This window comes from Lissotriton helveticus, chromosome 12, assembly GCF_964261635.1.
Source record: "Lissotriton helveticus chromosome 12, aLisHel1.1, whole genome shotgun sequence".
Taxonomy (NCBI): domain Eukaryota; kingdom Metazoa; phylum Chordata; class Amphibia; order Caudata; family Salamandridae; genus Lissotriton; species Lissotriton helveticus.
The window spans coordinates 97,195,183-97,221,730 of NC_136073.1; the positions used below are offsets into that span (position 1 = coordinate 97,195,183).

General features: G+C 30.8%; 41 non-coding genes across 41 annotated transcripts; all 41 read right to left on the reverse strand.

Moving 5' to 3' along the window:
* Positions 1-337: 337 nt before the first annotated feature.
* Positions 338-411, reverse strand: TRNAT-AGU (transfer RNA threonine (anticodon AGU)). The gene has a single exon. It is a non-coding gene; the product is annotated as a tRNA-Thr (tRNA).
* A 941-nt stretch (positions 412-1,352) lies between these two features.
* TRNAT-AGU (transfer RNA threonine (anticodon AGU)) lies at positions 1,353-1,426 on the reverse strand. Its single transcript has one exon. It is a non-coding gene; the product is annotated as a tRNA-Thr (tRNA).
* Positions 1,427-2,366: 940 nt separating this feature from the next.
* Positions 2,367-2,440, reverse strand: TRNAT-AGU (transfer RNA threonine (anticodon AGU)). Its single transcript has one exon. It is a non-coding gene; the product is annotated as a tRNA-Thr (tRNA).
* Positions 2,441-3,375: 935 nt separating this feature from the next.
* On the reverse strand, positions 3,376-3,448 carry TRNAT-CGU (transfer RNA threonine (anticodon CGU)). The gene has a single exon. It is a non-coding gene; the product is annotated as a tRNA-Thr (tRNA).
* Positions 3,449-3,886: 438 nt separating this feature from the next.
* On the reverse strand, positions 3,887-3,960 carry TRNAT-AGU (transfer RNA threonine (anticodon AGU)). The gene has a single exon. It is a non-coding gene; the product is annotated as a tRNA-Thr (tRNA).
* A 431-nt stretch (positions 3,961-4,391) lies between these two features.
* TRNAT-CGU (transfer RNA threonine (anticodon CGU)) lies at positions 4,392-4,464 on the reverse strand. Its single transcript has one exon. It is a non-coding gene; the product is annotated as a tRNA-Thr (tRNA).
* Positions 4,465-4,900: 436 nt separating this feature from the next.
* On the reverse strand, positions 4,901-4,974 carry TRNAT-AGU (transfer RNA threonine (anticodon AGU)). The gene has a single exon. It is a non-coding gene; the product is annotated as a tRNA-Thr (tRNA).
* Positions 4,975-5,405: 431 nt separating this feature from the next.
* On the reverse strand, positions 5,406-5,478 carry TRNAT-CGU (transfer RNA threonine (anticodon CGU)). Its single transcript has one exon. It is a non-coding gene; the product is annotated as a tRNA-Thr (tRNA).
* Positions 5,479-5,914: 436 nt separating this feature from the next.
* Positions 5,915-5,990, reverse strand: TRNAT-AGU (transfer RNA threonine (anticodon AGU)). Its single transcript has one exon. It is a non-coding gene; the product is annotated as a tRNA-Thr (tRNA).
* Positions 5,991-6,417: 427 nt separating this feature from the next.
* Positions 6,418-6,490, reverse strand: TRNAT-CGU (transfer RNA threonine (anticodon CGU)). The gene has a single exon. It is a non-coding gene; the product is annotated as a tRNA-Thr (tRNA).
* A 436-nt stretch (positions 6,491-6,926) lies between these two features.
* TRNAT-AGU (transfer RNA threonine (anticodon AGU)) lies at positions 6,927-7,000 on the reverse strand. Its single transcript has one exon. It is a non-coding gene; the product is annotated as a tRNA-Thr (tRNA).
* Positions 7,001-7,942: 942 nt separating this feature from the next.
* On the reverse strand, positions 7,943-8,016 carry TRNAT-AGU (transfer RNA threonine (anticodon AGU)). Its single transcript has one exon. It is a non-coding gene; the product is annotated as a tRNA-Thr (tRNA).
* Positions 8,017-8,447: 431 nt separating this feature from the next.
* Positions 8,448-8,520, reverse strand: TRNAT-CGU (transfer RNA threonine (anticodon CGU)). Its single transcript has one exon. It is a non-coding gene; the product is annotated as a tRNA-Thr (tRNA).
* A 436-nt stretch (positions 8,521-8,956) lies between these two features.
* TRNAT-AGU (transfer RNA threonine (anticodon AGU)) lies at positions 8,957-9,030 on the reverse strand. The gene has a single exon. It is a non-coding gene; the product is annotated as a tRNA-Thr (tRNA).
* Positions 9,031-9,461: 431 nt separating this feature from the next.
* On the reverse strand, positions 9,462-9,534 carry TRNAT-CGU (transfer RNA threonine (anticodon CGU)). Its single transcript has one exon. It is a non-coding gene; the product is annotated as a tRNA-Thr (tRNA).
* Positions 9,535-9,972: 438 nt separating this feature from the next.
* On the reverse strand, positions 9,973-10,046 carry TRNAT-AGU (transfer RNA threonine (anticodon AGU)). Its single transcript has one exon. It is a non-coding gene; the product is annotated as a tRNA-Thr (tRNA).
* A 941-nt stretch (positions 10,047-10,987) lies between these two features.
* TRNAT-AGU (transfer RNA threonine (anticodon AGU)) lies at positions 10,988-11,061 on the reverse strand. Its single transcript has one exon. It is a non-coding gene; the product is annotated as a tRNA-Thr (tRNA).
* A 1,447-nt stretch (positions 11,062-12,508) lies between these two features.
* TRNAT-CGU (transfer RNA threonine (anticodon CGU)) lies at positions 12,509-12,581 on the reverse strand. The gene has a single exon. It is a non-coding gene; the product is annotated as a tRNA-Thr (tRNA).
* Positions 12,582-13,016: 435 nt separating this feature from the next.
* Positions 13,017-13,090, reverse strand: TRNAT-AGU (transfer RNA threonine (anticodon AGU)). Its single transcript has one exon. It is a non-coding gene; the product is annotated as a tRNA-Thr (tRNA).
* A 940-nt stretch (positions 13,091-14,030) lies between these two features.
* On the reverse strand, positions 14,031-14,104 carry TRNAT-AGU (transfer RNA threonine (anticodon AGU)). The gene has a single exon. It is a non-coding gene; the product is annotated as a tRNA-Thr (tRNA).
* A 430-nt stretch (positions 14,105-14,534) lies between these two features.
* On the reverse strand, positions 14,535-14,607 carry TRNAM-CAU (transfer RNA methionine (anticodon CAU)). The gene has a single exon. It is a non-coding gene; the product is annotated as a tRNA-Met (tRNA).
* Positions 14,608-15,043: 436 nt separating this feature from the next.
* TRNAT-AGU (transfer RNA threonine (anticodon AGU)) lies at positions 15,044-15,119 on the reverse strand. The gene has a single exon. It is a non-coding gene; the product is annotated as a tRNA-Thr (tRNA).
* Positions 15,120-15,548: 429 nt separating this feature from the next.
* TRNAT-CGU (transfer RNA threonine (anticodon CGU)) lies at positions 15,549-15,621 on the reverse strand. The gene has a single exon. It is a non-coding gene; the product is annotated as a tRNA-Thr (tRNA).
* Positions 15,622-16,056: 435 nt separating this feature from the next.
* Positions 16,057-16,130, reverse strand: TRNAT-AGU (transfer RNA threonine (anticodon AGU)). Its single transcript has one exon. It is a non-coding gene; the product is annotated as a tRNA-Thr (tRNA).
* Positions 16,131-17,071: 941 nt separating this feature from the next.
* TRNAT-AGU (transfer RNA threonine (anticodon AGU)) lies at positions 17,072-17,145 on the reverse strand. Its single transcript has one exon. It is a non-coding gene; the product is annotated as a tRNA-Thr (tRNA).
* A 430-nt stretch (positions 17,146-17,575) lies between these two features.
* Positions 17,576-17,648, reverse strand: TRNAM-CAU (transfer RNA methionine (anticodon CAU)). Its single transcript has one exon. It is a non-coding gene; the product is annotated as a tRNA-Met (tRNA).
* Positions 17,649-18,084: 436 nt separating this feature from the next.
* TRNAT-AGU (transfer RNA threonine (anticodon AGU)) lies at positions 18,085-18,160 on the reverse strand. The gene has a single exon. It is a non-coding gene; the product is annotated as a tRNA-Thr (tRNA).
* A 429-nt stretch (positions 18,161-18,589) lies between these two features.
* Positions 18,590-18,662, reverse strand: TRNAT-CGU (transfer RNA threonine (anticodon CGU)). Its single transcript has one exon. It is a non-coding gene; the product is annotated as a tRNA-Thr (tRNA).
* Positions 18,663-19,097: 435 nt separating this feature from the next.
* Positions 19,098-19,171, reverse strand: TRNAT-AGU (transfer RNA threonine (anticodon AGU)). The gene has a single exon. It is a non-coding gene; the product is annotated as a tRNA-Thr (tRNA).
* A 430-nt stretch (positions 19,172-19,601) lies between these two features.
* Positions 19,602-19,674, reverse strand: TRNAM-CAU (transfer RNA methionine (anticodon CAU)). Its single transcript has one exon. It is a non-coding gene; the product is annotated as a tRNA-Met (tRNA).
* A 436-nt stretch (positions 19,675-20,110) lies between these two features.
* On the reverse strand, positions 20,111-20,186 carry TRNAT-AGU (transfer RNA threonine (anticodon AGU)). The gene has a single exon. It is a non-coding gene; the product is annotated as a tRNA-Thr (tRNA).
* Positions 20,187-20,615: 429 nt separating this feature from the next.
* TRNAT-CGU (transfer RNA threonine (anticodon CGU)) lies at positions 20,616-20,688 on the reverse strand. Its single transcript has one exon. It is a non-coding gene; the product is annotated as a tRNA-Thr (tRNA).
* A 435-nt stretch (positions 20,689-21,123) lies between these two features.
* TRNAT-AGU (transfer RNA threonine (anticodon AGU)) lies at positions 21,124-21,197 on the reverse strand. Its single transcript has one exon. It is a non-coding gene; the product is annotated as a tRNA-Thr (tRNA).
* Positions 21,198-22,138: 941 nt separating this feature from the next.
* Positions 22,139-22,212, reverse strand: TRNAT-AGU (transfer RNA threonine (anticodon AGU)). Its single transcript has one exon. It is a non-coding gene; the product is annotated as a tRNA-Thr (tRNA).
* Positions 22,213-22,642: 430 nt separating this feature from the next.
* TRNAM-CAU (transfer RNA methionine (anticodon CAU)) lies at positions 22,643-22,715 on the reverse strand. Its single transcript has one exon. It is a non-coding gene; the product is annotated as a tRNA-Met (tRNA).
* A 436-nt stretch (positions 22,716-23,151) lies between these two features.
* Positions 23,152-23,227, reverse strand: TRNAT-AGU (transfer RNA threonine (anticodon AGU)). Its single transcript has one exon. It is a non-coding gene; the product is annotated as a tRNA-Thr (tRNA).
* A 429-nt stretch (positions 23,228-23,656) lies between these two features.
* On the reverse strand, positions 23,657-23,729 carry TRNAT-CGU (transfer RNA threonine (anticodon CGU)). Its single transcript has one exon. It is a non-coding gene; the product is annotated as a tRNA-Thr (tRNA).
* Positions 23,730-24,164: 435 nt separating this feature from the next.
* TRNAT-AGU (transfer RNA threonine (anticodon AGU)) lies at positions 24,165-24,238 on the reverse strand. The gene has a single exon. It is a non-coding gene; the product is annotated as a tRNA-Thr (tRNA).
* Positions 24,239-25,179: 941 nt separating this feature from the next.
* On the reverse strand, positions 25,180-25,253 carry TRNAT-AGU (transfer RNA threonine (anticodon AGU)). Its single transcript has one exon. It is a non-coding gene; the product is annotated as a tRNA-Thr (tRNA).
* Positions 25,254-25,683: 430 nt separating this feature from the next.
* Positions 25,684-25,756, reverse strand: TRNAM-CAU (transfer RNA methionine (anticodon CAU)). Its single transcript has one exon. It is a non-coding gene; the product is annotated as a tRNA-Met (tRNA).
* Positions 25,757-26,192: 436 nt separating this feature from the next.
* Positions 26,193-26,268, reverse strand: TRNAT-AGU (transfer RNA threonine (anticodon AGU)). Its single transcript has one exon. It is a non-coding gene; the product is annotated as a tRNA-Thr (tRNA).
* Positions 26,269-26,548: the final 280 nt, after the last annotated feature.

The window sequence follows — 26,548 nt, forward strand, 5'->3', positions numbered from 1 at the left end:
AATAAGATACTCAATCACTAAACAAGTATTAATATGTTTTAATAAACAGGTACTCTTATAAAACCCAATGTTATTTCTTGAATACTTATATATTTTTTTTCATGAAGGCATTAATATAGCTTAAATTGAGGTAGTAATGTCATATACGTCTTTCTCATAGATATGTCTTTTTTTGTTTTGCAACAACAGTATTCACTCTATAATCTTGAAAATACTTTGGTTTTTATGAGGTTTAAGATGATCTGTTCAACAGTAGGATGAATCAGACTTTTATATTTTAATTGTATCAGAATAGGACCTAATGAAATTGATTTGTTATATAACAAAGAGAAAAGCAAGGCGCTGCTGAGAGTTGAACTCAGGATCTCCTGTTTACTAGACAGGCGCTTTAACCAGCTAAGCCACAGCACCCCCTTGAGTCTTTACTTTGAAAGTCTTTTCTTTATGGTGTTCAAGAGAATATTGCTTTTTCACTTTCATATTCTTTTATAAGTTCACAGACTTCTCTACTCAAACACTTTAGATGAAGACGCTTCACTTATTCAAAAACACCTCTCTAATTTGAAGTTTACCCTATTCATAGAATTTTAAAATATACCTTGCAGAAGAGTGGATTAGTTGAACTCAACAATAGAGTGATCATACGGCTCTATCTTGTTCTTTGTCATTTACTATTTGATATTTCAGTCAATGTATTCCTATAAAAATCTTCACAATACCAAGTATTTTATTTCATTTTATGATAACTTATTCTAATTTTCATAGAACCAGACGTTTAATTCTTAAAATGTATTTAACACTTATTTGATGAAAAATATTCCTAAAGCATGGAGAAAACAGTTAGGTGCTATTGAGATTTGAACTCAGGATTTCCTGTTTAAGAGACAGGCGCTTTAACCACTAAGCCACAGCACCAACGTCAATAACCAAAAATACATAAATAATCTACTGCTGATGATGAAATTTTGTTTCCTTCTATAAATTCTTCTTTATATGTACTGTAATCTTAAACACAAAAAGATACTCAATCACTAAACAAGTATTAATATGTTTTAATAAACAGGTACTCTTATAAAACCCAATGTTATTTCTTGAATACATTATATTTTTTTTTTCATGAAGGCATTAATATAGCTCAAATCGAGGTAGTAATGTCATATACGTCTTTCTCATTGATATGTCTTTTTTTATTTTGCAACAACAGTATTTACTCTATAATCTTGAAAATACTTTGGTTTTTATGAGGTTTAAGATGATCTGTTCAACAGTAAGATGAATCAGACTTTTATATTTTAATTGTATCATAATAGGACCTAATGAAATTGATTTGTTATATAACAAAGAGAAAAGCAAGGCGCTGCTGAGAGTTGAACTCAGGATCTCCTGTTTACTAGACAGGTGCTTTAACCAGCTAAGCCACAGCACCCCCTTGAGTCTTTACTTTGAAAGAATTTTCTTTATGGTGTTCAAGAGAATATTGCTTTTTCACTTTCATATTCTTTTATAAGTTCACAGACTTCTCTACTCAAACACTTTAGATGAAGACGCTTCACTTATTCAAAAACACCTCTCTAATTTTAAGTTTACCCTATTCATAGAATTTTAAAATATACCTTGCCGAAGAGTGGATTAGTTGAACTCAAAAATAGAGTGATCATACGGCTCTATCATGTTCTTTGTCATTTACTTTTCGATATTTCAGTCAATGCATTCCTATAAAAATCTTCACAATACCAAGTATTTTATTTCATTTTATGATAACTTATTCGAAAGTTCATAGAACCAGACGTTTAATTCTTAAAATGTATTCAATACTAGTTTGATGAAAAATATTCCTAAAGCATGTAGAAAACAGTTAGGTGCTACTGAGATTTGAACTCAGGATTTTCTGTTTACGAGACAGGCGGTTTAACCACTAAGCCACAGGACCAACGTCAATAGCAAAAAATACATAAATAATCTACTGCTGATGATGAAATTTTGTTTCCTGCTATAAATTCTTCTTTATATGTACTGTAATCTTAAACACAAAAAGATACTCAATCACTAAACAAGTATTAATATGTTTTAATAAACAGGTACTCTTATAAAACCCAATGTTATTTCTTGAATACATTATATTTTTTTTTCATAAAGGCATTAATATAGCTCAAATCGAGGTAGTAATGTCATATGCGTCTTTCTCATAGATATGTCTTTTTTTATTTTGCAACAACAGTATTCACTCTATAATCTTGAAAATACTTTGGTTTTTATGAGGTTTAAGATGATCTGTTCAACAGTAAGATGAATCAGACTTTTATATTTTAATTGTATCAGAATAGGACCTAATGAAATTGATTTGTTATATAACAAAGAGAAAAGCAAGGCGCTGCTGAGAGTTGAACTCAGGATCTCCTGTTTACTAGACAGGTGCTTTAACCAGCTAAGCCACAGCACCCCCTTGAGACTTTACTTTGAAAGAATATTCTTTATGGTGTTCAAGAGAATATTGCTTTTTCACTTTCATATTCTTTTATAAGTTCACAGACTTCTCTACTCAAACACTTTAGATGAAGAAGCTTCACTTATTCAAAAACACCTCTCTAATTTGAAGTTTACCCTATTCATAGAATTTTTAAATATACCTTGCCGAAGAGTGGATTAGTTGAACTCAGCAATAGAGTGATCATATGGCTCTATCTTGTTCTTTGTCATTTACTTTTCGATATTTCAGTCAATGCATTCCTATAAAAATCTTCACAATGCCAAGTATTTTATTTCATTTTATGATAACTTATTATGAAGTTCATAGAACCAGACGTTTATTCTTAAATTGTATTCAACATTTGTTTGATGAAAAATATTCCTAAAGCATGGAGAAAACAGATAGGTGCTGCTGAGATTTGAAGTCAGCATTTCCTGTTTACGAGACAGGTGCTTTAACCAGCTAAGCCACAGCACCCCCTTGAGTCTTAGCTTTGAAAGACTTTTCTTTATGGTGTTCAAGAGAATATTGCTTTTTCACTTTCATATTCTTTTATAAGTTCACAGACTTCTCTACTCAAACACTTTAGATGAAGAAGCTTCACTTATTCAAAAACACCTCTCTAATTTGAAGTTTACCCTATTCATAGAATTTTAAAATATACCTTGCCGAAGAGTGGATTAGTTGAACTCAACAATAGAGTGATCATACGGCTCTATCTTGTTCTTTGTCATTTACTTTTCGATATTTCAGACAATGCATTCCTATAAAAATCTTCACAATACCAAGTTTCTTTTTTTCATTTTATGATAACTTATTCTAATTTTCATAGAACCAGACGTTTATTCTTAAATTGTATTCAACATTTGTTTGATGAAAAATATTCCTAAAGCATGGAGAAAACAGATAGGTGCTGCTGAGATTTGAACTCAGCATTTCCTGTTTACGAGACAGGCGCTTTAACCACTAAGCCACACCACCAACATCAACAACAAAAAAATACATAAATAATCTATTGTTGATGATGAAATTTTGTTTCCTGCTATAAATTCTTCTTTATATGTACTGTAATCTTAAACACAAAAAGATACTCAATCAATAAACAAGTATTAATATGTTTTAATAAACTGGTACTCTTATAAAACCCAATGGTATTTCTTGAATACATTACATTTTTTTTTTCATGAAGGCATTAATATAGCTCAAATCGAGGTAGTAATGTCATCTACGTCTTTCTCATATATATGTCATTTTTTATTTTGCAATAACAGTATTTACTCAATAATCTTGAAAATACTTTGGTTTTTATGAGGTTTAAGATGATTTGTTCAACAGAAGGATGAATCAGACTTTTATATTTTAATTGTATCAGAATAGGACCTAATGAAATTGATTTGTTATATAACAAAGAGAAAAGCAAGGTGCTGCTGAGAGTTGAACTCAGGATCTCCTGTTTACTAGACAGGTGCTTTAACCAGCTAAGCCACAGCACCCCCTGGAGTTTTAGCTTTGAAAGACTTTTCTTTATGGTGTTCAAGAGAATATTGCTTTTTCACTTTCATATTCTTTTATAAGTTCACAGACTTCTCTACTCAAACACTTTAGATGAAGACGTTTCACTTATTCAAAAACACCTCTCTAATTTGAAGTTTACCCTATTCATGGAATTTTAAAATATCCCTTGCCGAAGAGTGGATTAGTTGAACTCAACAATAGAGTGATCATACGGCTCTATCTTGTTCTTTGTCATTTACTTTTCGATATTTCAGTCAATGCATTCCTATAAAAATCTTCACAATACCAAGTATTTTATTTCATTTTATGATAACTTATTCTAATTTTCATAGAACCAGACGTTTAATTCTTAAAATGTATTTAACACTTGTTTGATGAAAAATATTCCTAAAGCATGGAGAAAACAGTTAGGTGCTACTGAGATTTGAACTCAGGATTTCCTGTTTACGAGACAGGCGCTTTAACCACTAAGCCACAGCACCAACGTCAATAACAAAAAACTACATAAATAATCTATTGTTGATGATGAAATTTTGTTTCCTGCTATAAATTCTTCTTTATATGTACTGTAACCCTAAACACAAAAACATACTCATTCACTAAACAAGTATTATTATGTTTTAATAAACAGGTACTCTTATAAAACCCAATGTTATCTCTTGAATACATTACATTTTTTTTCATGAAGGCATTAATATAGCTCAAATCGAGGTAGTAATGTCATCTGCGTCTTTCTCATAGATATGTCTTTTTTTATTTTGCAAAAACAGTATTCACTCTATAATCTTGAAAATACTTTGGCTTTTATGAGGTTGAAGATGATCTGTTCAACAGTAAGATGAATCAGACTTTTATATTTTAATTGTATCAGAATAGTACCTAATGAAATTGATTTGTTATATAATAAAGAGAAAAGCAAGGCGCTGCTGAGAGTTGAACTCAGGATCTCCTGTTTACTAGACAGGCGCTTTAACCAGCTAAGCCACAGCACCCCCCTGAGTCTTAACTTTGAAAGACTTTTCTTTATGGTGTTCAAGAGAATATTGCTTTTTCACTTTCATATTCTTTTATAAGTTCACAGACTTCTCTACTCAAACACTTTAGATGAAGACGCTTCACTTATTCAAAAACACCTCTCTAATTTGAAGTTTACCCTATTCATAGAATTTTAAAATATACCTTGCCGAAGAGTGGATTAGTTGAACTCAAAAATAGAGTGATCATACGGCTCTATCATGTTCTTTGTCATTTACTTTTCGATATTTCAGTCAATGCATTCCTATAAAAATCTTCACAATACCAAGTATTTTATTTCATTTTATGATAACTCATTCGAAAGTTCATAGAACCAGACGTTTAATTCTTAAAATATATTCAATACTTGTTTGATGAAAAATATTCCTAAAGCATGGAGAAAACAGTTAGGTGCTACTGAGATTTGAACTCAGGATTTTCTGTTTACGAGACAGGCGCTTTAACCACTAAGCCACACCACCAACGTCAATAACAAAAAATACATAAATAATCTATTGTTGATGATGAAATTTTGTTCCTGCTATAAATTCTTCTTTATATGTACTGTAATCTTAAACACAAAAAGATACTCAATCACTAAACAAGTATTATTATGTTTTAATAAACTGGTACTCTTATAAAACCCAATGTTATTTCTTGAACACATTACATTTTTTTTTTCATGAAGGCATTAATATAGCTCAAATCGAGGTAGTAATGTAATCTACGTATTTCTCATATATATGTCTTTTTTTATTTTGCAATAACAGTATTTACTCCATAATCTTAAAAATACTTTGGTTTTTATGAGGTTTAAGATGATCTGTTCAACAGAAAGATGAATCAGACTTTTATATTTTAATTGTATCAGAATAGGACCTAATGAAATTGATTTGTTATATAACAAAGAGAAAAGCAAGGCGCTGCTGAGAGTTGAACTCAGGATCTCCTGTGTACTAGACAGGTGCTTTAACCAGCTAAGCCACAGCACACCCTTGAGTCTTAACTTTGAAAGACTTTCCTTTATGGTGTTCAAGAGAATATTGCTTTTTCACTTTCATATTCTTTTATAAGTTCACAGACTTCTCTACTCAAACACTTTAGATGAAGACGTTTCACTTATTCAAAACACCTCTCTAATTTGAAGTTTACCCTATTCATAGAATTTTAAAATATACCTTGCCGAAGAGTGGATTAGTTGAACTCAACAATAGAGTGATCATACGGCTCTATCTTGTTCTTTGTCATTTACTTTTCGATATTTCAGTCAATGCATTCCTATAAAAATCTTCACAATACCAAGTATTTTATTTCATTTTATGATAACTTATTCTAATTTTCATAGAACCAGACGTTTAATTCTTAAAATGTATTTAACACTTGTTTGATGAAAAATATTCCTAAAGCATGGAGAAACAGTTAGGTGCTACTGAGATTTGAACTCAGGATTTCTTGTTTACGAGACAGGCGCTTTAACCACTAAGCCACAGCACCAACCTCAATAACAAAAAATACATAAATAATCTATTGTTGATGATGACATTTTGTTTCCTGCTATAAATTCTTCTTTATATGTACTGTAACCCTAAACACAAAAAGATACTCAATCACTAAACAAGTATTATTATGTTTTAATAAACAGGTACTCTTATAAAACCCAATGTTATTTCTTGAATACATTACATTTTTTTTTCATGAAGGCATTAATATAGCTCAAATCGAGGTAGTAATGTCATCTACGTCTTTCTCATAGATATGTCTTTTTTTATTTTGCAATAACAGTATTCACTCTATAATCTTGAAAATACTTTGGCTTTTATGAGGTTGAAGATGATCTGTTCAACAGTAAGATGAATCAGACGTTTATATTTTAATTGCATCAGAATAGTACCTAATGAAATTGATTTGTTATATAATAAAGAGAAAAGCAAGGCGCTGCTGAGAGTTGAACTCAGGATCTCCTGTTTACTAGACAGGCGCTTTAACCAGCTAAGCCACAGCACCCCCTTGAGTCTTAACTTTGAAAGACTTTTCTTTATGGTGTTCAAGAGAATATTGCTTTTTCACTTTCATATTCTTTTATAAGTTCACAGACTTCTCTACTCAAACACTTTAGATGAAGACGCTTCACTTATTAAAAAAAAACCTCTCTAATTTGAAGTTTACCCTATTCATAAAATTTTAAAATATACCTTGCTGAAGAGTGGATTAGTTGAACTCAACAATAGAGTGATCATACGGCTCTATCTGTTCTTTGTCATTTACTTTTCGATATTTCAGTCAATGCATTCCTATAAAAATCTTCACAATACCAAGTATTTTATTTCATTTTATGATAACTTATTCTAAAGTTCATAGAACCAGACGTTTGATTCTTAAAATGTATTCAATACTTGTTTGATGAAAAATATTCCTAAAGCATGGAGAAAACAGTTAGGTGATATTGAGATTTGAACTCAGGATTTCCTGTTTACGAGACAGGTGCTTTAACCACTAAGCCACAGCACCAACCTCAATAACAAAAAATACATAAATAATCTATTGTTGATGATGAAATTTTGTTTCCTGCTATAAATTCTTCTTTATATGTACTGTAATCTTAAACACAATAAGATACTCAATCACTAAACAAGTATTAATATGTTTCAATAAACATGTACTCTTATAAAACCCAATGTTATTTCTTGAATACATTATATATTTTTTTTTCATGAAGGCATTAATACAGCTCAAATCGAGGTAGTAATGTCATATACGTCTTTCTCATAGATATGTCTTTTTTTATTTTGCAACAACAGTATTCACTCTATAATCTTGAAAATACTTTGGTTTTTATGAGGTTTAAGATGATCTGTTCAACAGTAAGATGAATCAGACTTTTATATTTTAATTGTATCAGAATAGGACCTAATGAAATTGATTTGTTATATAACAAAGAGAAAAGCAAGGCGCTGCTGAGAGTTGAACTCAGGATCTCCTGTTTACTAGACAGGCGCTTTAACCAGCTAAGCCACAGCACCCCCTTGAGTCTTTACTTTGAAAGACTTTTCTTTATGGTGTTCAAGAGAATATTGCTTTTTCACTTTCATATTCTTTTATAAGTTCACAGACCTCTCTACTCAAACACGTTAGATGAAGAAGCTTCACTTATTCAAAAACACCTCTCTAATTTGAAGTTTACCCTATTCATAGAATTTTGAAATATACTTTGCCGAAGAGTGGATTAGTTGAACTCAACAATAGAGTGATCATACGGCTCTATCTTGTTCTTTGTCATTTACTTTTCGATATTTCAGTCAATGCATTCCTATAAAAATCTTCACAATACCAAGTATTTTATTTCATTTTATGATAACTTATTCTAAAGTTCATAGAACCAGACGTTTAATACTTAAAATGTATTCAATACTTGTTTGATGAAAAATATTCCTAAAGCATGGAGAAAACAGTTAGGTGCTACTGAGATTTGAACTCAAGATTTCCTGTTTACGAGACAGGCGCTTTAATCACTAAGCCACAGCACCAACATCAATAGCAAAAAATACATAAATAATCTACTGCTGATGATCAAATTTTGTTCCCTGCTATAAATTCTTCTTTATATGTACTGTAATCTTAAACACAATAAGATACTCAATCACTAAACAAGTATTAATATGTTTTAATAAACAGGTACTCTTATAAAACCCAATGTTATTTCTTGAATACATTATATTTTTTTTTCATGAAGGCATTAATATAGCTCAAATCGAGGTAGTAATGTCATATACGTCTTTCTCATAGATATGTCTTTTTTTATTTTGCAACAACAGTATTCACTCTATAATCTTGAAAATACTTTGGTTTTTATGAGGTTTAAGATGATCTGTTCAACAGTAAGATGAATCAGACTTTTATATTTTAATTGTATCAGAATAGGACCTAATGAAATTGATTTGTTATATAACAAAGAGAAAAGCAAGGCACTGCTGAGAGTTGAACTCAGGATCTCCTGTTTACTAGACAGGCGCTTTAACCAGCTAAGCCACAGCACCCCCTTGAGTCTTTACTTTGAAAGACTTTTCTTTATGGTGTTCCAGAGAATATTGCTTTTTCACTTTCATATTCTTTTAAAAGTTCACAGACTTCTCTACTCAAACACTTTAGATGAAGACACTTCACTTATTCAAAAACACCTCTCTAATTTGAAGTTTACCCTATTCATAGAATTTTAAAATATACCTTGCCGAAGAGTGGATTAGTTGAACTCAACAATAGAGTGATCATACGTCTCTATCTTGTTCTTTGTCATTTACTTTTCGATATTTCAGTCAATGCATTCCTATAAAAATCTTCACAATACCAAGTATTTTATTTCATTTTATGATAACTTATTCTAAAGTTCATAGAACCAGGCGTTTAATTCTTAAAATGTATTCAATACTTGTTTGATGAAAAATATTCCTAAAGCATGGAGAAAACTGTTAGGTGCTACTGAGATTTGAACTCAGGATTTCCTGTTTACGAGACAGGTGCTTTAACCACTAAGCCACAGCACCAACGTCTATACCGAAAAATACATAAATAATCTACTGCTGATGATGAAATTTTGTTTCCTGCTATAAATTCTTCTTTATATGTACTGTAATCTTAAACACAATAAGATACTCAATCACTAAACAAGTATTAATATGTTTTAATAAACAGGTACTCTTAAAAAAACCCAATGTTATTTCTTGAATACATTACATTTTTTTTTTAATGAAGGCATTAATATAGCTCAAATCGAGGTAGTAATGTCATCTATGTCTTTCTCATAGATATGTCTTTTTTTATTTTGCAATAACAGTATTCACTCTATATTCTTGAAAATACTTTGGCTTTTATGAGGTTGAAGATGATCTGTTCAACAGTAAGATGAATCAGACGTTTATATTTTAATTGTATCAGAATAGTACCTAATGAAATAGATTTGGTATATAATAAAGAGAAAAGCAAGGCGCTGCTGAGAGTTGAACTCAGGATCTCCTGTTTACTAGACAGGCGCTCTAACCAGCTAAGCTACAGCACCCCCTTGAGTCTTAACTTTGAAAGACTTTTCTTTATGGGTTCAAGAGAATATTGCATTTTCACTTTCATATTCTTTTATAAGTTCACAGACTTCTCTACTCAAACACTTTAGATGAAGACGCTTCACTTATTCAAAAACACCTCTCTAATTTGAAGTTTACCCTATTCATAGAATTTTAAAATATACCTTGCCGAAGAGTGGATTAGTTGAACTCAACAATAGAGTGATCATACGTCTCTATCTTGTTCTTTGTCATTTACTTTTCGATATTTCAGTCAATGCATTCCTATAAAAATCATCACAATACCAAGTATTTTATTTCATTTTATGATAACTTATTCTAAAGTTCATAGAACCAGACGTTTAATTCTTAAAATGTATTCAATACTTGTTTGATGAAAAATATTCCTAAAGCATGGAGAAAACAGTTAGGTGCTACTGAGATTTGAACTCAGGATTTCCTGTTTACGAGACATGCGCTTTAAGCACTAAGCCACAACACCAACGTCAATAGCAAAAATTACATAAATAATCTACTGCTGATGATGAAATTTTGTTCCCTGCTATAAATTCTTCTTTATATGTACTGTAATCTTAAACACAATAAGATACTCAATCACTAAACAAGTATTAATATGTTTTAATAAACAGGTACTCTTATAAAACCCAATGTTATTTCTTGAATACATTATAGTTTTTTTTTTCATGAAGGCATTAATATAGCTCAAATAGAGGTAGTAATGTCATATACGTCTTTCTCATAGATATGTCTTTTTTTATTTTGCAACAACAGTATTCACTCTATAATCTTGAAAATACTTTGGTTTTTATGAGGTTTAAGATGATCTGTTCAACAGTAATATGAATCAGACTTTTATATTTTAATTGTATCAGAATAGGACCTAATGAAATTGATTTGTTATATAACAAAGAGAAAAGCAAGGCGCTGCTGAGAGTTGAACTCAGGATCTCCTGTTTACTAGACAGGTGCTTTAACCAGCTAAGCCACAGCACCCCCTTGAGTCATTAATTTGAAAGACTTTTCTTTATGGTGTTCAAGAGAATATTGCTTTTTCACTTTCATATTCTTTTATAAGTTCACAGACTTCTCTACTCAAACACTTTAGATGAAGACGCTTCACTTATTCAAAAACACCTCTCTAATTTGAAGTTTACCCTATTCATAGAATTTTAAAATATACCTTGCCGAAGAGTGGATTAGTTGAACTCAACAATAGAGTGATCATACGTCTCTATCTTGTTCGTTGTCATTTACTTTTCGATATTTCAGTCAATGCATTCCTATAAAAATCTTCACAATACCAAGTATTTTATTTCATTTTATGATAACTTATTCTAAAGTTCATAGAACCAGACGTTTGATTCTTAAAATATATTCAATACTTGTTTGATGAAAAATATTCCTAAAGCATGGAGAATACAGTTAGGTGCTATTGAGATTTGAACTCAGGATTTCCTGTTTACGAGACAGGCGCTTTAACCACTAAGCCCCAGCACCAACCGCAATAACAAAAAATACATAAATAATCTATTGTTGATGATGAACTTTTGTTTCCTGCTATAAATTCTTCTTTATATGTACTGTAATCTTAAACACAATAAGATGCTCAATCACTAAACAAGTATTAATATGTTTCAATAAACAGGTACTCTTATAAAACCCAATGTTATTTCTTGAATACATTATATTTTTTTTTTCATGAAGGCATTAATATAGCTCAAATCGAGGTAGTAATGTCATATACTTCTTTCTCATAGATATGTCTTTTTTTATTTTGCAACAACAGTATTCACTCTATAATCTTGAAAATACTTTGGTTTTTATGAGGTTTAAGATGATCTGTTCAACAGTAAGATGAATCAGACTTTTATATTTTAATTGTATCAGAATAGGACCTAATGAAATTGATTAGTTATATAACAAAGAGAAAAGCAAGGCGCTGCTGAGAGTTGAACTCAGGATCTCCTGTTTACTAGACAGGCACCTTAACCAGCTAAGCCAGAGCACCCCCTTGAGTCTTTACTTTGAAAGACTTTTCTTTATGGTGTTCAAGAGAATATTGCTTTTTCACTTTCATATTCTTTTATAAGTTCACAGACTTCTCTACTCAAACACTTTAGATGAAGACGTTTCACTTATTCAAAAACACCTCTCTAATTTGAAGTTCACCCTATTCATAGAATTTTAAAATAATACCTTGCCGAAGAGTGGATTAGTTGAACTCAACAATAGAGTGATCATATGGCTCTATCTTGTTCGTTGTCATTTACTTTTCGGTATTTCAGTCAATGCATTCCTATAAAAATCTTCACAATACCAAGTATTTTATTTAATTTTATGATAACTTATTCTAAAGTTCATAGAACCAGACGTTTAATTCTTAAAATGTATTCAATACTTGTTTGATGAAAAATATTCCTAAAGCATGGAGAAAACAGTTAGGTGCTACTGAGATTTGAACTCAAGATTTCCTGTTTACGAGACAGGCGCTTTAATCACTAAGCCACAGCACCAACATCAATAGCAAAAAATACATAAATAATCTACTGCTGATGATGAAATTTTGTTCCCTGCTAGAAATTCTTCTTTATATGTACTGTAATCTTAAACACAATAAGATACTCAATCACTAAACAAGTATTAATATGTTTTAATAAACAGGTACTCTTATAAAACCCAATGTTATTTCTTGAATACATTATATTTTTTTTCATGAAGGCATTAATATAGCTCAAATCGAGGTAGTAATGTCATATACGTCTTTCTCATAGATATGTCTTTTTTTATTTTGCAACAACAGTATTCACTCTATAATCTTGAAAATACTTTGGTTTTTATGAGGTTTAAGATGATCTGTTCAACAGTAAGATGAATCAGACTTTTATATTTTAATTGTATCAGAATAGGACCTAATGAAATTGATTTGTTATATAACAAAGAGAAAAGCAAGGCGCTGCAGAGAGTTGAACTCAGGATCTCCTGTTTACTAGACAGGCGCTTTAACCAGCTAAGCCACAGCACCCCCTTGAGTCTTTACTTTGAAAGACTTTTCTTTATGGTGTTCAAGAGAATATTGCTTTTTCACTTTCATATTCTTTTATAAGTTCACAGACTTCTCTACTCAAACACTTTAGATGAAGACGCTTCACTTATTCAAAAACACCTCTCTAATTTGAAGTTTACCCTATTCATAGAATTTTAAAATATACCTTGCCGAAGAGTGGATTAGTTGAACTCAACAATAGAGAGATCATACGTCTCTATCTTGTTCTTTGTCATTTACTTTTCGATATTTCAGTCAATGCATTCCTATAAAAATCTTCACAATACCAAGTATTTTATTTAATTTTATGATAACTTATTCTAAAGTTCATAGAACCAGACGTTTAATTCTTAAAATGGATTCAATACTTGTTTGATGAAAAATATTCCTAAAGCATGGAGAAAACAGTTAGGGTCTATTGAGATTTGAACTCAGGATTTCCTGTTTACGAGACAGGCGCTTTAACCACTAAGCCACAGCACCAACGTCAATAGTAAAAAATACATAAATAATCTACTGCTGATGATGAAATTTTGTTTCCTGCTATTAATTCTTCTTTATATGTACTGTAATCTTAAACACAATAAGATACTCAATCACTAAACAAGTATTAATATGTTTCAATAAACAGGTACTCTTATAAAACCCAATGTTATTTCTTGAATACATTATATTTTTTTTTCATGAAGGCATTAATATAGCTCAAATCGAAGTAGTAATGTCATATACGTCTTTCTCATAGATATGTCTTTTTTTATTTTGCAACAACAGTATTCACTCTATAATCTTGAAAATACTTTGGTTTTTATGAGGTTTAAGATGATCTGTTCAACAGTAAGATGAATCAGACTTTTATATTTTAATTGTATCAGAATAGGACCTAATGAAATTAATTTGTTATATAACAAAGAGAAAAGCAAGGCGCTGCTGAGAGTTGAACTCAGGATCTCCTGCTTACTAGACAGGCGCTTTAACCAGCTAAGCCACAGCACCCCCTTGAGTCTTTACTTTGAAAGACTTTTCTTTATGGTGTTCAAGAGAATATTGCTTTTTCACTTTCATATTCTTTTATAAGTTCACAGACTTCTCTACTCAAACACTTTAGATGAAGAAGCTTCACTTATTCAAAAACACCTCTCTAATTTGAAGTTTACCCTATTCATAGAATTTTAAAATATACCTTGCCGAAGAGTGGATTAGTTGAACTCAACAATAGAGTGATCATACGGCTCTATCTTGTTCTTTGTCATTTACTTTTCGATATTTCAGTCAATGCATTCCTATAAAAATCTTCACAATGCCAAGTATTTTATTTCATTTTATGATAACTTATTCTGAAGTTCATAGAACCAGACGTTTATTCTTAAATTGTATTCAACATTTGTTTGATGAAAAATATTCCTAAAGCATGGAGAAAACAGTTAGGTGCTGCTGAGATTTGAACTCAGCATTTCCTGTTTATGAGACAGGCGCTTTAACCACTAAGCCACACCACCAACGTCAATAGCAAAAAATACATAAATAATCTATTGTTGATGATGAAATTTTGTTTCCTGCTATAAATTCTTCTTTATATGTACTGTAATCTTAAACACAAAAAGATACTCAATCACTAAACAAGTATTAATATGTTTTAATAAACTGGTACTCTTATAAAACCCAATGTTATTTCTTGAATACATTACATTTTTTTTTCATGAAGGCATTAATATAGCTCAAATCGAGGTAGTAATGTCATCTATGTCTTTCTCATAGATATGTCTTATTTTATTTTGCAATAACAGTATTCACTCTATAATCTTGAAAATACTTTGGCTTTTATGAGGTTGAAGATGATCTGTTCAACAGTAAGATGAATCAGACTTTTATATTTTAATTGTATCAGAATAGTACCTAATGAAATTGATTTGTTATATAATAAAGAGAAAAGCAAGGCGCTGCTGAGAGTTGAACTCAGGATCTCCTGTTTACTAGACAGGTGCTTTAACCAGCTAAGCCACAGCACGCCCTTGAGTCTTAACTTTGAAAGACTTTTCTTTATGGTGTTCAAGAGAATATTGCTTTTTCACTTTCATTTTCTTTTGTAAGTTCACAGACTTCTCTACTCAAACACTTTAGATGAAGACGCTTCACTTATTCAAAAACACCTCTCTAATTTGAAGTTTTCCCTGTTGATAGAATTTTAAAATATACCTTGCCGAAGAGTGGATTAGTTGAACTCAACAATAGAGTGGTCATACGGCTCTATCTTGTTCTTTGTCATTTACTTTTCGATATTTCAGTCAATGCATTCCTATAAAAATCTTCACAATACCAAGTATTTTATTTCATTTTATGATAACTTATTCTAAAGTTCATAGAACCAGACGTTTAATTCTTAAAATGTATTCAATACTTGTTTGATGAAAAATATTCCTAAAGCATGGAGAAAACAGTTAGGTGCTACTGAGATTTGAACTCAGGATATCCTGTTTACGAGACAGGCACTTTAACCACTAAGCCACAGCACCAACGTCAATAGCAAAAAATACATAAATAATCTACTGCTGATGATGAAATTTTGTTCCCTGCTATAAATTTTTCTTTATATGTACTGTAATCTTAAACACAATAAGATACTCAATCACTAAACAAGTATTAATATGTTTTAATAAACAGGTACTCTTATAAAACCCAATGTTATTTCTTGAATACATTATATTTTTTTTCATGAAGGCATTAATATAGCTCAAATCGAGGTAGTAATGTCATATACGTCTTTCTCATAGATATGTCTTTTTTTATTTTGCAACAACAGTATTCACTCTATAATCTTGAAAATACTTTGGTTTTTATGAGGTTTAAGATGATCTGTTCAACAGTAAGATGAATCAGACTTTTATATTTTAATTGTATCAGAATAGGACCTAATGAAATTGATTTGTTATATAACAAAGAGAAAAGCAAGGCGCTGCAGAGAGTTGAACTCAGGATCTCCTGTTTACTAGACAGGCGCTTTAACCAGCTAAGCCACAGCACCCCCTTGAGTCTTTACTTTGAAAGACTTTTCTTTATGGTGTTCAAGAGAATATTGCTTTTTCACTTTCATATTCTTTTATAAGTTCACAGACTTCTCTACTCAAACACTTTAGATGAAGACGCTTCACTTATTCAAAAACACCTCTCTAATTTGAAGTTTACCCTATTCATAGAATTTTAAAATATACCTTGCCGAAGAGTGGATTAGTTGTACTTTACAATAGAGTGATCATACGTCTCTATCTTGTTCTTTGTCATTTACTTTTCGATATTTCAGTCAATGCATTCCTATGAAAATCTTCACAATACCAAGTATTTTATTTCATTTTATGATAACTTATTCTAAAGTTCATAGAACCAGACGTTTAATTCTTAAAATGGATTCAATACTTGTTTGATGAAAAATATTCCTAAAGCATGGAGAAAACAGTTAGGGTCTATTGAGATTTGAACTCAGGATTTCCTGTTTACGAGACAGGCGCTTTAACCACTAAGCCACAGCACCAACGTCAATAGTAAAAAATACATAAATAATCTACTGCTGATGATGAAATTTTGTTTCCTGCTATTAATTCTTCTTTATATGTACTGTAATCTTAAACACAATAAGATACTCAATCACTAAACAAGTATTAATATGTTTCAATAAACAGGTACTCTTATAAAACCCAATGTTATTTCTTGAATACATTATATTTTTTTTTTCATGAAGGCATTAATATAGCTCAAATCGAAGTAGTAATGTCATATACGTCTTTCTCATAGATATGTCTTTTTTTATTTTGCAACAACAGTATTCACTCTATAATCTTGAAAATACTTTGGTTTTTATGAGGTTTAAGATGATCTGTTCAACAGTAAGATGAATCAGACTTTTATATTTTAATTGTATCAGAATAGGACCTAATGAAATTAATTTGTTATATAACAAAGAGAAAAGCAAGGCGCTGCTGAGAGTTGAACTCAGGATCTCCTGCTTACTAGACAGGCGCTTTAACCAGCTAAGCCACAGCACCCCCTTGAGTCTTTACTTTGAAAGACTTTTCTTTATGGTGTTCAAGAGAATATTGCTTTTTCACTTTCATATTCTTTTATAAGTTCACAGACTTCTCTACTCAAACACTTTAGATGAAGAAGCTTCACTTATTCAAAAACACCTCTCTAATTTGAAGTTTACCCTATTCATAGAATTTTAAAATATACCTTGCCGAAGAGTGGATTAGTTGAACTCAACAATAGAGTGATCATACGGCTCTATCTTGTTCTTTGTCATTTACTTTTCGATATTTCAGTCAATGCATTCCTATAAAAATCTTCACAATGCCAAGTATTTTATTTCATTTTATGATAACTTATTCTGAAGTTCATAGAACCAGACGTTTATTCTTAAATTGTATTCAACATTTGTTTGATGAAAAATATTCCTAAAGCATGGAGAAAACAGTTAGGTGCTGCTGAGATTTGAACTCAGCATTTCCTGTTTATGAGACAGGCGCTTTAACCACTAAGCCACACCACCAACGTCAATAACAAAAAATACATAAATAATCTATTGTTGATGATGAAATTTTGTTTCCTGCTATAAATTCTTCTTTATATGTACTGTAATCTTAAACACAAAAAGATACTCAATCACTAAACAAGTATTAATATGTTTTAATAAACTGGTACTCTTATAAAACCCAATGTTATTTCTTGAATACATTACATTATTTTTTCATGAAGGCATTAATATAGCTCAAATCGAGGAAGTAATGTCATCTATGTCTTTCTCATAGATATGTCTTTTTTTATTTTGCAACAACAGTATTCACTCTATAATCTTGAAAATACTTTGGTTTTTATGAGGTTTAAGATGATCTGTTCAACAGTAAGATGAATCAGACTTTTATATTTTAATTGTATCAGAATAGTACCTAATGAAATTGATTTGTTATATAATAAAGAGAAAAGCAAGGCGCTGCTGAGAGTTGAACTCAGGATCTCCTGTTTACTAGACAGGTGCTTTAACCAGCTAAGCCACAGCACGCCCTTGAGTCTTAACTTTGAAAGACTTTTCTTTATGGTGTTCAAGAGAATATTGCTTTTTCACTTTCATTTTCTTTTGTAAGTTCACAGACTTCTCTACTCAAACACTTTAGATGAAGACGCTTCACTTATTCAAAAACACCTCTCTAATTTGAAGTTTTCCCTATTGATAGAATTTTAAAATATACCTTGCCGAAGAGTGGATTAGTTGAACTCAACAATAGAGTGGTCATACGGCTCTATCTTGTTCTTTGTCATTTACTTTTCGATATTTCAGTCAATGCATTCCTATAAAAATCTTCACAATACCAAGTATTTTATTTCATTTTATGATAACTTATTCTAAAGTTCATAGAACCAGACGTTTAATTCTTAAAATGTATTCAATACTTGTTTGATGAAAAATATTCCTAAAGCATGGAGAAAACAGTTAGGTGCTACTGAGATTTGAACTCAGGATATCCTGTTTACGAGACAGGCGCTTTAACCACTAAGCCACAGCACCAACGTCAATAGCAAAAAATACATAAATAATCTACTGCTGATGATGAAATTTTGTTCCCTGCTATAAATTTTTCTTTATATGTACTGTAATCTTAAACACAATAAGATACTCAATCACTAAACAAGTATTAATATGTTTTAATAAACAGGTACTCTTATAAAACCCAATGTTATTTCTTGAATACATTATATTTTTTTTCATGAAGGCATTAATATAGCTCAAATCGAGGTAGTAATGTCATATACGTCTTTCTCATAGATATGTCTTTTTTTATTTTGCAACAACAGTATTCACTCTATAATCTTGAAAATACTTTGGTTTTTATGAGGTTTAAGATGATCTGTTCAACAGTAAGATGAATCAGACTTTTATATTTTAATTGTATCAGAATAGGACCTAATGAAATTGATTTGTTATATAACAAAGAGAAAAGCAAGGCGCTGCAGAGAGTTGAACTCAGGATCTCCTGTTTACTAGACAGGCGCTTTAACCAGCTAAGCCACAGCACCCCCTTGAGTCTTTACTTTGAAAGACTTTTCTTTATGGTGTTCAAGAGAATATTGCTTTTTCACTTTCATATTCTTTTATAAGTTCACAGACTTCTCTACTCAAACACTTTAGATGAAGACGCTTCACTTATTCAAAAACACCTCTCTAATTTGAAGTTTACCCTATTCATAGAATTTTAAAATATACCTTGCCGAAGAGTGGATTAGTTGAACTCAACAATAGAGTGATCATACGGCTCTATCTTGTTCTTTGTCATTTACTTTTCGATATTTCAGTCAATGCATTCCTATAAAAATCTTCACAATGCCAAGTATTTTATTTCATTTTATGATAACTTATTCTGAAGTTCATAGAACCAGACGTTTATTCTTAAATTGTATTCAACATTTGTTTGATGAAAAATATTCCTAAAGCATGGAGAAAACAGTTAGGTGCTGCTGAGATTTGAACTCAGCATTTCCTGTTTATGAGACAGGCGCTTTAACCACTAAGCCACACCACCAACGTCAATAGCAAAAAATACATAAATAATCTATTGTTGATGATGAAATTTTGTTTCCTGCTATAAATTCTTCTTTATATGTACTGTAATCTTAAACACAAAAAGATACTCAATCACTAAACAAGTATTAATATGTTTTAATAAACTGGTACTCTTATAAAACCCAATGTTATTTCTTGAATACATTACATTTTTTTTTCATGAAGGCATTAATATAGCTCAAATCGAGGTAGTAATGTCATCTATGTCTTTCTCATAGATATGTCTTATTTTATTTTGCAATAACAGTATTCACTCTATAATCTTGAAAATACTTTGGCTTTTATGAGGTTGAAGATGATCTGTTCAACAGTAAGATGAATCAGACTTTTATATTTTAATTGTATCAGAATAGTACCTAATGAAATTGATTTGTTATATAATAAAGAGAAAAGCAAGGCGCTGCTGAGAGTTGAACTCAGGATCTCCTGTTTACTAGACAGGTGCTTTAACCAGCTAAGCCACAGCACGCCCTTGAGTCTTAACTTTGAAAGACTTTTCTTTATGGTGTTCAAGAGAATATTGCTTTTTCACTTTCATTTTCTTTTGTAAGTTCACAGACTTCTCTACTCAAACACTTTAGATGAAGACGCTTCACTTATTCAAAAACACCTCTCTAATTTGAAGTTTTCCCTGTTGATAGAATTTTAAAATATACCTTGCCGAAGAGTGGATTAGTTGAACTCAACAATAGAGTGGTCATACGGCTCTATCTTGTTCTTTGTCATTTACTTTTCGATATTTCAGTCAATGCATTCCTATAAAAATCTTCACAATACCAAGTATTTTATTTCATTTTATGATAACTTATTCTAAAGTTCATAGAACCAGACGTTTAATTCTTAAAATGTATTCAATACTTGTTTGATGAAAAATATTCCTAAAGCATGGAGAAAACAGTTAGGTGCTACTGAGATTTGAACTCAGGATATCCTGTTTACGAGACAGGCACTTTAACCACTAAGCCACAGCACCAACGTCAATAGCAAAAAATACATAAATAATCTACTGCTGATGATGAAATTTTGTTCCCTGCTATAAATTTTTCTTTATATGTACTGTAATCTTAAACACAATAAGATACTCAATCACTAAACAAGTATTAATATGTTTTAATAAACAGGTACTCTTATAAAACCCAATGTTATTTCTTGAATACATTATATTTTTTTTCATGAAGGCATTAATATAGCTCAAATCGAGGTAGTAATGTCATATACGTCTTTCTCATAGATATGTCTTTTTTTATTTTGCAACAACAGTATTCACTCTATAATCTTGAAAATACTTTGGTTTTTATGAGGTTTAAGATGATCTGTTCAACAGTAAGATGAATCAGACTTTTATATTTTATTTGTATCAGAATAGGACCTAATGAAATTGATTTGTTATATAACAAAGAGAAAAGCAAGGCGCTGCAGAGAGTTGAACTCAGGATCTCCTGTTTACTAGACAGGCGCTTTAACCAGCTAAGCCACAGCACCCCCTTGAGTCTTTACTTTGAAAGACTTTTCTTTATGGTGTTCAAGAGAATATTGCTTTTTCACTTTCATATTCTTTTATAAGTTCACAGACTTCTCTACTCAAACACTTTAGATGAAGACGCTTCACTTATTCAAAAACACCTCTCTAATTTGAAGTTTACCCTATTCATAGAATTTTAAAATATACCTTGCCGAAGAGTGGATTAGTTGTACTTTACAATAGAGTGATCATACGTCTCTATCTTGTTCTTTGTCATTTACTTTTCGATATTTCAGTCAATGCATTCCTATGAAAATCTTCACAATACCAAGTATTTTATTTCATTTTATGATAACTTATTCTAAAGTTCATAGAACCAGACGTTTAATTCTTAAAATGGATTCAATACTTGTTTGATGAAAAATATTCCTAAAGCATGGAGAAAACAGTTAGGGTCTATTGAGATTTGAACTCAGGATTTCCTGTTTACGAGACAGGCGCTTTAACCACTAAGCCACAGCACCAACGTCAATAGTAAAAAATACATAAATAATCTACTGCTGATGATGAAATTTTGTTTCCTGCTATTAATTCTTCTTTATATGTACTGTAATCTTAAACACAATAAGATACTCAATCACTAAACAAGTATTAATATGTTTCAATAAACAGGTACTCTTATAAAACCCAATGTTATTTCTTGAATACATTATATTTTTTTTTTCATGAAGGCATTAATATAGCTCAAATCGAAGTAGTAATGTCATATACGTCTTTCTCATAGATATGTCTTTTTTTATTTTGCAACAACAGTATTCACTCTATAATCTTGAAAATACTTTGGTTTTTATGAGGTTTAAGATGATCTGTTCAACAGTAAGATGAATCAGACTTTTATATTTTAATTGTATCAGAATAGGACCTAATGAAATTAATTTGTTATATAACAAAGAGAAAAGCAAGGCGCTGCTGAGAGTTGAACTCAGGATCTCCTGCTTACTAGACAGGCGCTTTAACCAGCTAAGCCACAGCACCCCCTTGAGTCTTTACTTTGAAAGACTTTTCTTTATGGTGTTCAAGAGAATATTGCTTTTTCACTTTCATATTCTTTTATAAGTTCACAGACTTCTCTACTCAAACACTTTAGATGAAGAAGCTTCACTTATTCAAAAACACCTCTCTAATTTGAAGTTTACCCTATTCATAGAATTTTAAAATATACCTTGCCGAAGAGTGGATTAGTTGAACTCAACAATAGAGTGATCATACGGCTCTATCTTGTTCTTTGTCATTTACTTTTCGATATTTCAGTCAATGCATTCCTATAAAAATCTTCACAATGCCAAGTATTTTATTTCATTTTATGATAACTTATTCTGAAGTTCATAGAACCAGACGTTTATTCTTAAATTGTATTCAACATTTGTTTGATGAAAAATATTCCTAAAGCATGGAGAAAACAGTTAGGTGCTGCTGAGATTTGAACTCAGCATTTCCTGTTTATGAGACAGGCGCTTTAACCACTAAGCCACACCACCAACGTCAATAACAAAAAATACATAAATAATCTATTGTTGATGATGAAATTTTGTTTCCTGCTATAAATTCTTCTTTATATGTACTGTAATCTTAAACACAAAAAGATACTCAATCACTAAACAAGTATTAATATGTTTTAATAAACTGGTACTCTTATAAAACCCAATGTTATTTCTTGAATACATTACATTATTTTTTCATGAAGGCATTAATATAGCTCAAATCGAGGAAGTAATGTCATCTATGTCTTTCTCATAGATATGTCTTTTTTTATTTTGCAACAACAGTATTCACTCTATAATCTTGAAAATACTTTGGTTTTTATGAGGTTTAAGATGATCTGTTCAACAGTAAGATGAATCAGACTTTTATATTTTAATTGTATCAGAATAGTACCTAATGAAATTGATTTGTTATATAATAAAGAGAAAAGCAAGGCGCTGCTGAGAGTTGAACTCAGGATCTCCTGTTTACTAGACAGGTGCTTTAACCAGCTAAGCCACAGCACGCCCTTGAGTCTTAACTTTGAAAGACTTTTCTTTATGGTGTTCAAGAGAATATTGCTTTTTCACTTTCATTTTCTTTTGTAAGTTCACAGACTTCTCTACTCAAACACTTTAGATGAAGACGCTTCACTTATTCAAAAACACCTCTCTAATTTGAAGTTTTCCCTATTGATAGAATTTTAAAATATACCTTGCCGAAGAGTGGATTAGTTGAACTCAACAATAGAGTGGTCATACGGCTCTATCTTGTTCTTTGTCATTTACTTTTCGATATTTCAGTCAATGCATTCCTATAAAAATCTTCACAATACCAAGTATTTTATTTCATTTTATGATAACTTATTCTAAAGTTCATAGAACCAGACGTTTAATTCTTAAAATGTATTCAATACTTGTTTGATGAAAAATATTCCTAAAGCATGGAGAAAACAGTTAGGTGCTACTGAGATTTGAACTCAGGATATCCTGTTTACGAGACAGGCGCTTTAACCACTAAGCCACAGCACCAACGTCAATAGCAAAAAATACATAAATAATCTACTGCTGATGATGAAATTTTGTTCCCTGCTATAAATTTTTCTTTATATGTACTGTAATCTTAAACACAATAAGATACTCAATCACTAAACAAGTATTAATATGTTTTAATAAACAGGTACTCTTATAAAACCCAATGTTATTTCTTGAATACATTATATTTTTTTTCATGAAGGCATTAATATAGCTCAAATCGAGGTAGTAATGTCATATACGTCTTTCTCATAGATATGTCTTTTTTTATTTTGCAACAACAGTATTCACTCTATAATCTTGAAAATACTTTGGTTTTTATGAGGTTTAAGATGATCTGTTCAACAGTAAGATGAATCAGACTTTTATATTTTAATTGTATCAGAATAGGACCTAATGAAATTGATTTGTTATATAACAAAGAGAAAAGCAAGGCGCTGCTGAGAGTTGAACTCAGGATCTCCTGTTTACTAGACAGGCGCTTTAACCAGCTAAGCCACAGCACCCCCTTGAGTCTTTACTTTGAAAGACTTTTCTTTATGGTGTTCAAGAGAATATTGCTTTTTCACTTTCATATTCTTTTATAAGTTCACAGACTTCTCTACTCAAACACTTTAGATGAAGACGCTTCACTTATTCAAAAACACCTCTCTAATTTGAAGTTTACCCTATTCATAGAATTTTAAAATATACCTTGCCGAAGAGTGGATTAGTTGTACTTTACAATAGAGTGATCATACGTCTCTATCTTGTTCTTTGTCATTTACTTTTCGATATTTCAGTCAATGCATTCCTATGAAAATCTTCACAATACCAAGTATTTTATTTCATTTTATGATAACTTATTCTAAAGTTCATAGAACCAGACGTTTAATTCTTAAAATGGATTCAATACTTGTTTGATGAAAAATATTCCTAAAGCATGGAGAAAACAGTTAGGGTCTATTGAGATTTGAACTCAGGATTTCCTGTTTACGAGACAGGCGCTTTAACCACTAAGCCACAGCACCAACGTCAATAGTAAAAAATACATAAATAATCTACTGCTGATGATGAAATTTTGTTTCCTGCTATTAATTCTTCTTTATATGTACTGTAATCTTAAACACAATAAGATACTCAATCACTAAACAAGTATTAATATGTTTCAATAAACAGGTACTCTTATAAAACCCAATGTTATTTCTTGAATACATTATATTTTTTTTTTCATGAAGGCATTAATATAGCTCAAATCGAAGTAGTAATGTCATATACGTCTTTCTCATAGATATGTCTTTTTTTATTTTGCAACAACAGTATTCACTCTATAATCTTGAAAATACTTTGGTTTTTATGAGGTTTAAGATGATCTGTTCAACAGTAAGATGAATCAGACTTTTATATTTTAATTGTATCAGAATAGGACCTAATGAAATTAATTTGTTATATAACAAAGAGAAAAGCAAGGCGCTGCTGAGAGTTGAACTCAGGATCTCCTGCTTACTAGACAGGCGCTTTAACCAGCTAAGCCACAGCACCCCCTTGAGTCTTTACTTTGAAAGACTTTTCTTTATGGTGTTCAAGAGAATATTGCTTTTTCACTTTCATATTCTTTTATAAGTTCACAGACTTCTCTACTCAAACACTTTAGATGAAGAAGCTTCACTTATTCAAAAACACCTCTCTAATTTGAAGTTTACCCTATTCATAGAATTTTAAAATATACCTTGCCGAAGAGTGGATTAGTTGAACTCAACAATAGAGTGATCATACGGCTCTATCTTGTTCTTTGTCATTTACTTTTCGATATTTCAGTCAATGCATTCCTATAAAAATCTTCACAATGCCAAGTATTTTATTTCATTTTATGATAACTTATTCTGAAGTTCATAGAACCAGACGTTTATTCTTAAATTGTATTCAACATTTGTTTGATGAAAAATATTCCTAAAGCATGGAGAAAACAGTTAGGTGCTGCTGAGATTTGAACTCAGCATTTCCTGTTTATGAGACAGGCGCTTTAACCACTAAGCCACACCACCAACGTCAATAACAAAAAATACATAAATAATCTATTGTTGATGATGAAATTTTGTTTCCTGCTATAAATTCTTCTTTATATGTACTGTAATCTTAAACACAAAAAGATACTCAATCACTAAACAAGTATTAATATGTTTTAATAAACTGGTACTCTTATAAAACCCAATGTTATTTCTTGAATACATTACATTATTTTTTCATGAAGGCATTAATATAGCTCAAATCGAGGAAGTAATGTCATCTATGTCTTTCTCATAGATATGTCTTATTTTATTTTGCAATAACAGTATTCACTCTATAATCTTGAAAATACTTTGGCTTTTATGAGGTTGAAGATGATCTGTTCAACAGTAAGATGAATCAGACTTTTATATTTTAATTGTATCAGAATAGTACCTAATGAAATTGATTTGTTATATAATAAAGAGAAAAGCAAGGCGCTGCTGAGAGTTGAACTCAGGATCTCCTGTTTACTAGACAGGTGCTTTAACCAGCTAAGCCACAGCACGCCCTTGAGTCTTAACTTTGAAAGACTTTTCTTTATGGTGTTCAAGAGAATATTGCTTTTTCACTTTCATATTCTTTTGTAAGTTCACAGACTTCTCTACTCAAACACTTTAGATGAAGACGCTTCACTTATTCAAAAACACCTCTCTAATTTGAAGTTTTCCCTATTGATAGAATTTTAAAATATACCTTGCCGAAGAGTGGATTAGTTGAACTCAACAATAGAGTGGTCATACGGCTCTATCTTGTTCTTTGTCATTTACTTTTCGATATTTCAGTCAATG